General features: G+C 44.3%; 1 long non-coding RNA gene across 1 annotated transcript; it reads left to right on the top strand.

Moving 5' to 3' along the window:
* Positions 1 to 2,006: 2,006 nt before the first annotated feature.
* Positions 2,007 to 7,491, top strand: LOC119174056 (uncharacterized). The gene is made up of 3 exons (XR_005110154.2): positions 2,007 to 2,156; positions 3,442 to 3,609; positions 5,916 to 7,491. It is a non-coding gene; the product is annotated as an uncharacterized LOC119174056 (long non-coding RNA).
* The last annotated feature ends 271 nt before the right edge of the window (positions 7,492 to 7,762 follow it).

Below are 7,762 nucleotides of genomic sequence, written 5' to 3' on the forward strand. Positions count from 1 at the left end.
CCTCATCATGCCTTTAAAAAGCACTGGAGATGGCTTCACCTTCCTTAGCGCAAAACTTGGCTGTAAGCAAAACAACAAAACCGCCCTCTTTGTCGGCTGGCAACACACACAAAGAATTACTCGTCAAATACTCCGAAACGCGTTTTATGAAGTGTTAAGGAGGCGGGATACCATTGCGTGAATTGACGTTTAGACCTTTGGATAAAATGCGGGCTGCTTTTTCTTAAGGGACAATTTTAGCAAGTTGTCCCACCATGGACAACAGTTCTTCCAGTGCATCCACTTCGACCGCTAACTTCAGACCCAGTGACAGCGCATTGAGGATGAACCATGGACGATTTATATGTGAAGCCTTCTGGAAAGGGCTCCTCTGAGTCAGTTTCCTTTCCGGTATATGGCTCTGCAAGTGTTTCAGATGAAATTGCCCCAGCCACTCTGCTCCCTACTCGACGAACCTTAATAACGCCTGAATCCTTCCATCTCTATCCTCCACCCTGTACTAGGGGCTAACTGGTACAACGCAGACACGTGGTCAGAACTTGCCGGTAGAGCCGCATCTTGTAGTACACTGTACAAATTTTTACATTTTAAAGAATGTAAAACCGATGTATGCAATGAAAGCACCTATATGAACACACGTTTTGCACACCATTTTTGAATTTTGAGGTGTTTGTGAATAAAACACCCTCAAAAACCTCATTTACACCCTTATATTCAGGGTTTTGTGAACAAGGCTACAATTGATTGATTGATATGTGGGGTTTAACGTCACAAAACCACCTTATGATTATAAACGATGCCGTATTAGAGGGCTGCGGAAGTTTCGACCACCTGGGGGTTTTTAATGTGCACCCAAATCTGAGCACACGTGTCTACAAGGCTTCAAATGCACAGTATTTTCGGGAAGTCTCGCTTATAGCGTTAGTATACATTAACCATCTTGATACCAGCTAGGCTCCTACTATTAGCTGCTTGCGAGTCTAGTAATAAATCAAAGCAGGAAGTAATGTGACCGAAACCCTGCTTTAGTCGATAAAGCACACAAACTACTTTAAAAAAGGAAGATACTACAGGGGCGCCGCTTGTTCAATAGAGCAAGAACCAACAGTCTTGTATCTCTTCCTTACATCTGTGTTACTTGCGTGATTAGTCAACACTCACAAATTGCACGAACTTGCCTGAACAAGGTACTGTGGCGCACATTTGCGTAGCCATGCATAAAACACCCCCCCCCCCTTTCCCATCCGCTATAAGATCAAAGCTTTTAAATCTGGAGGTAAAACGTGTGCCACCTGCAAAGAAACATCTGCACAGTTGTTTATCCACAACCATCACGTCAACAGGCCATCAGGTACCTTAAAACGAACATTGACGTGATGTATTTTTAGTAGAAACTTTTCATTTATATACTGTAGCTATTGTTCCTCTTCATGTGTCCTTAAAAGTGCGTCATGGAAATTAGAAAGAGCACACCGACCATAAAAATGCAGAATAAAGACATTTCAGTGACCTTGACACAGCTTTGCTCACAATGACAGGAGCCTTGTTGACTAAATTGCGAACAAAGCTCTCCTTAGGGGAGCCGGAACGCATTCTCTAGTTCTCTCTCTCTCTCTCTGTTTATTGTGGATCCCCTTCTTTTTTTATGTTACTTCCCCAGCAGGTGTGCTTCGGTCAAAATCCTGACTTGGCAGGTAGTGAAAAGTCAATATTGATTAAATTTATTTCAGCCCATTCTTGTTCTAAGGACTGCAAGCTAAGTACAATATTATTGTCTCAACGTGAAGACAGAAGTAGTATTTAACAGGTTGTGAAAGTAGCAGCAGCTAGGTATTTTTATTTACAGCATGGGAGAGCGTTTCTCTTCTCTTTCGTTATTGCTTTCTGCATTAAAGCGTGCAGGTGCACGTATGCGCTGTTGCCTTTGTCATCTTTGCAGCACACGTGTTACAACATGTTCACATCGAATAATATGACGGCCGATGCATTCGATGTTGCGAGGAGCATTGTCTCTGCTGAAATGAAAGTGCTGTTAAATATCTCCTGCGTGACCCTGAATGCGCAGTCCCTAAAGAAACATAAAGGTAAGCAAAAGCCATCAGCTTAGCTTTTAAGGACGATAGTCTTTCCTGGGGACCTTCGACGCAAAAACTCTGGTGAGTCTGTCTGTTCATTTGTCTGTTTGTCCATCCTTGACGCAAACCGGGTATACTCTAAACAGCACCAGCTGATACTCCGAACGGCCGACCCCACCCGCAGCACCCACCAATGTTGCTCAAGTTTGAGCGTTCATAGTTGTGAGTTTTCCAATCAAATGAAAATATAGCGCATATCTAAAGCACCCTAGCAACACGTATATATTTTAAATGTGCGTGTTTTACTAGAAAATGCATACATAAGTAATTCTAATGACCATAGCGTTTATCACGCTTTACTGACCATGCAACGCTTGCATGAAGAAGCTGTGTTTCCAAAGCTTTGGTAACGCGAAACAGTGATGGTAACTTTTCGTAGCCTTGCGTTCTACACCTTATCACCTCAGAGACGGGAACCCACGCCTGTCTCAGGGCCACGCGCTTCGTTTTCAAAAAAAAACTGTCAGATGGCGCTCATGTCTCACGTGTGACGTAACTTGAAGCGCTCGTTCACCTCTGCTGCACGCTTGACGCACTCTAACGCAGCGCCTCCGGAATACCATTCAACAATTTTATTGCGCAGAACATCAAATAAATGATTTGTTCACTCCCTCCACACGCAACCCTATCGTCTTTCGACGACATTTGCAGATTAGATGCAGATGCGGGGACAAATTTTCTACCAGTATTTACTACACTAGGTTGGTGAAGGTGCGCTAAATATTGCTCTTAAATATTACAAATGTGCATTCTGTTCTGAGTAGCAGCTCCTTAGCAGATTGTGGCGGCCTCACTGCACCGTCACAATGTTTACTGCGATTCAGAAGCACTGTTGGAGAACGAGTATAACGAAACACATCACTGCTGCAAAAAAAAAAGGAAAAAAAGCAGCGCCCGTGCAATCAGTAGAGGGCCAGAGCTAGCGTTAAACGGCATCTAGTCGGTGTGAGAGCGCCACCAGGCGCCATCAAGTGTCGTCGCGTAGACTATCTCGACCGCCCGATACTGCTGCACGTGTGCAGTGGGCGCAGAGGGGGGGAAGGGGCCGGCGTCGTCTTAAATGTCACTGCGTGTGCTGGCGAAAAACTCCCCGTGTGTGTCCGTGTGTGTCCGTGTGGTGTGTGTGTGGCTTCTCGATCGATAGAGTTTATTAGTCGGTATTTAGTTTGAATTGTGCCTGTTCTCTATGTTCAACTTGTGTGTTCTGTGGTTGTTTAACAACCTGTGGACCACCTGTGGTTCTTTAACGCGCGCCCAATTCAGAGCACACGGGTCTAAAACTTTTCCGCCTCCATCGGAAATGCAGCCGCCACCGCCGGGATTTCATCCCACGACCTGTGGGTCAGCAGCCGAGTACCTTAACCAATACACTACAGCGATGGGGCGGGTTCTGCCAATACTGATTTTTGCGAAGATGCACGATCCTGAAGGCTGGACCTGTGGAGTCATATTGTGGAGCACTCGAAGTGAAATAGTGAGTACCGCTCTCACGTTGTTCCGCTCAGTGCTTTGTTACCTGCGTGAGCACGAGAATAACGGCTTCAAACAGTTTTGTTTTCACCTAGTTGATGACAAATGAGCATTTGTTTATTTAGCGAGAATATTTGTGCGAAGTGTTTCGCAGGGATGATGGAGAGGTGTGAATGTGGGCAAGTTTTTTGTTTCTTGTTTGGATTGTTTGCAGTACAAAGCAGAGTGAGTGTGTGTCAGGGAGGTACAGCGAAAAGTTTAAACAGAATTTAGCCATGCCGTTAGTTGGCAGCCGTGTTTAACGAGGCTCGCTCATGATGAACATCAATTTTAGTTTACTAATTATTACATGTGCGGGGACGGCGCCTGTCAGCTCTAAGCATCAATCTTATCTAAGACGCATTTGGTTGAGCATGTTGGTAATTTTCTCTCTCTTTTTTATTGCACAAAAAGACCGAGAACAGAAAACAAGGGCGTGGTGTCTATGTCGTTCTTTTCGGTTCTTTTTCATTTTGTGCGCTAATAACTAGGGTTGATGCATCGGGTGACAACGCAGCATATGGTTTCGCGTTAGGTGGGCCTCGCTAAGTTTGCCTAGTTGCTGATACATTCAATTTCGTTGATTTCACCTTCACTGGTATTTTCGTTCACCCGCAACGTAGCGTGACACTGCCGGCAGCCGTGCTTGTGTAGCGGATGAAGCCTTTAAGCTGCACTTGTGTTTGAACAGACATTTCGTTTGTATGTGTGGCCGAATCTTTTACTTGAACAGTGCAAACGCTTGTTTGAGCATAACTTCTAACGTTCAAAAACAATTCATTTTAATCCGCTTTTTTCCGTCATGTGTAACTTTCATAATATTCTTGTTATTTAGAGTTATATTGCCCTTGCATCGCATTGGCGTTTAACTTCGCCAAGTACTTCCGATGTTAAAGGCATTTTCGCTATGTAAAGCGTACTATTAGTTTTTATCACAAATATACTCTAATTTTATACATACTGCACGGTATCGAAGCATGCGTTGCAGCTTAAATGTAATACTGAGCAGCATAGTTATCTGGGAACGCAACACGCACAGCCACTGAACAGCCTACACTGCATCGGGAAGGAGTTATGCTTTTTCAGCCGGCCAGCATGAATGAAACAAATGGCACTAATTTAGCAGTATGAAATAGTAATTGAGTGACCCTGTCACTTACCAGAGTCACTTTATTCCGAATTTCCCAGTGCATTTGGTGGCTATAGCAAATGTGTTTCAAAAAAATTGTGCAGGTTGAACGCACTGAAAACAGTCAACTGCTATAATATTTCGTAGAGAAAAAAATTTTTGGTCACGTGGTTGCGTTTTAAGGTTCCCAAAAAGCTGTCTGAGTGTTGTTTGTGAAAAAAAATATACTTTACAGTACCGCTTCTTCCTTCTAAACCAAGTTTGGTACATGTTAAGTAAAGGGTCATATGTAAGGTGTTCGAAACTCATTAACAATATTGCAATTTTTCGGCCACATACGTCTCCAAGCATTTAGCCAAATTGTGTTATGTTTGCATTTTTTCATTGCGATACTGCACTTTTTATGAATATCTGAGATGTGACTACTTACTTCATTGACAGAAAATATATTTTGATGAAAAATAATGTTTAGACATCGTAAGCAATTGACCTCTACAAGAAAAAAATCACTCATTTAACATTATTGTCATTTTTGTCTATAGTGAGACGCAATTCGCACCACGTGGTGGTTCAATTAAAAATCACCTTTTACCTAAATTAGAAAAAACAGTTCGTTGTATGTGACAAGTTTCATCATTAAAATTTCCAGCGGCGGATCATATTCTCAAAGGATGGAAGGGACTGATGAAGTGCAAACCGATTTTGTGCCTCTTGAAATATTAGATTGAATTTCACTTTAAGCTGGAAGATGCCTTTTCCTTTTTTCCAGGAGAGCACGATCGCGAGTAGGTTGGATGGTATATTTCGCAGCTCGCACAGCGGGCTGCTACAGTACATTTGTCGGATAAATGTTTGTTTAAGCTACAATTGGCGCAAACTTGCGGGATCTGCGCAATTTGCGCCCTTTGCAACTTTGTAATCCACGCCCAAAGCACTGACATTTCAAACACTGAACGAGATTAGGTGTGTAGAGCCTGAAACGGAGCTTACAGTAGCCACTATCAATAGAATCGCACAAGTCACTAGTACGAAAGGTGATATTATGTGTTTGGTTGGCATTTCTTTTTTGTCTTGTCTTATAAGCTTTCTCTAGACCTTGAATACGATACGGTCTTACCAGCTTTCTAATAATTCACTTTCAGATAATTGGAGGAGGTCATCATCAGGAACCCCCATGCACACTGTATTCATCGACCTTTGTTGGCCTACCGAAACGGGGACGTTTCCAAATACTACAAGTTTAGATAGGTTACCATATTGGAACTTGAAGCGTACCTCCAAGAGGTAGCTGCGGCACCCGGACTTGGTTTTATTGCAGCCTGGGCCAATGGCTTCCGTGAGCGTTTTTGAAACGACGGAAGGTGAAATTGATTGGACTGTTTTGTTTTCTTCAAGGCTGTGTGTGACATGATACTTTCGGGAACAAATGATTTGGTCTCAGGAGTCTGAAGCTTTTTTGTTGCACCACCTTTTCGGGGAGGATTAGTGAGTGCGGGGAAAAAGTGCGCCATAGAGGAAACGTAACATATTGTGGCAATGGTGGCGACCCACCGCCAAGCCCAACGAGAAGGCGCTATAAGGTTCATTATTAAACACTTGGAGAAGTCAGCCGTGCATTGCCGCTATATTCGAATATAAGTACCTTAGGTTGGGTAAATGCACAGGGCTAACCCTCGCCGCCAGAAAATTTGGAAGTAAACGGAACAGAGAAGATGACAAGACAGATAAAGAGTCACAGCTTTGCCGCAAAGGCTAAGCAATGAACGTGATAGCAGCAAACTGGAAGGTGACGGACCGAATGACAAGCAGATCGAAAACGTGCCCCGCGTTTCTGACGCGCAAATGAAGCACAAAGCGTACTCACAGGTACAGACAAACGCGTAAAAGCGTCTCAGTTGGTACTTCGCTCTGTCTGAAAAGCACGGTTTTTTCGCAAATGGAGACTGTGCAATGGTTGCAGTGACCTTTCTGCGCCCGGTAACTACAACAGAAATGTTCTAGCAAAAGGTCAACGCCAGCTAAGGCACATGATCGTCCCCACTGAAAGATAAGGGGGCGTGAGCGAGCATCTACATCTTTGTCGCTGGCGTCGACGCCGACGCCTTGGGTGAAATACAGCGGAGAATTTCCATATAACTGTTATCGCAATGAATATGAGCGACGAAACGAAGATGCAGGGATGTTAGGAGAGATAGAAAAAGACGACTGCCAATTTCACCTTAGTGGGTCAGCCCAGGGGTGCGGTCTACGTGAAGCTGGCACCAAAGGCATGCGTTGCCTCCAAGCACCCAGCAGCCAGATCCAAGCACCCAGCGTCGGCTCAACTCCAAGCATACCCGTTTTTCTGGACACGTCTAAGTCACGCATGGCAAGGCGTGGGAGAAAATGAACCCCCCCCCCCCCCCTTCCTTCGGTGGCTCGGATCCGTGATGTGCCACACACCAAACGCCTACTTGCACAGACGCCTATGCGGGGTACCACCGACTAAATAAATGAAATTATATGGGAAAGTCAATTTCCAAAGCTAAAGCGATCTAGGTTCTTGAGGGCTGAAAACACTACGCGTACGTTAGCCTGCTGAGCCACATTTGCACCTTATAGAGCAACTGGTAATCCCCATAGTTACACCTTACCGGGACACCATTAGTCCTCCTATTTGTCATATGCTGCTCAAGTTTATGCTGCGCGGTTCCAGCAAATAAATTTTGTTTTAGGTCAGTGCTGCTTCCTGGTTCTTTTCGTGTCCCTCGTTATTGGCACTGTCTTTATGTGAATAATGTCGTACCAACACGCCCAAGCAACCAGAAAAAGTGTGCATATACGGTATCACAACTATTCTGCTACCTGAACTATCCACCACTTCTTCCCTTTCTCTTTTGTTTGAAATATTGAGGATGCGTTCAGCTATAAAGACCAGCAGCATAACTGCAGGTACTAGGCTTCGGTGAGACGCTTGCTCTGAGTCTCGAAACTGGACATCGTTTTGTGG

Source organism: Rhipicephalus microplus, chromosome 5, assembly GCF_043290135.1.
Source record: "Rhipicephalus microplus isolate Deutch F79 chromosome 5, USDA_Rmic, whole genome shotgun sequence".
NCBI classification, from domain to species: domain Eukaryota; kingdom Metazoa; phylum Arthropoda; class Arachnida; order Ixodida; family Ixodidae; genus Rhipicephalus; species Rhipicephalus microplus.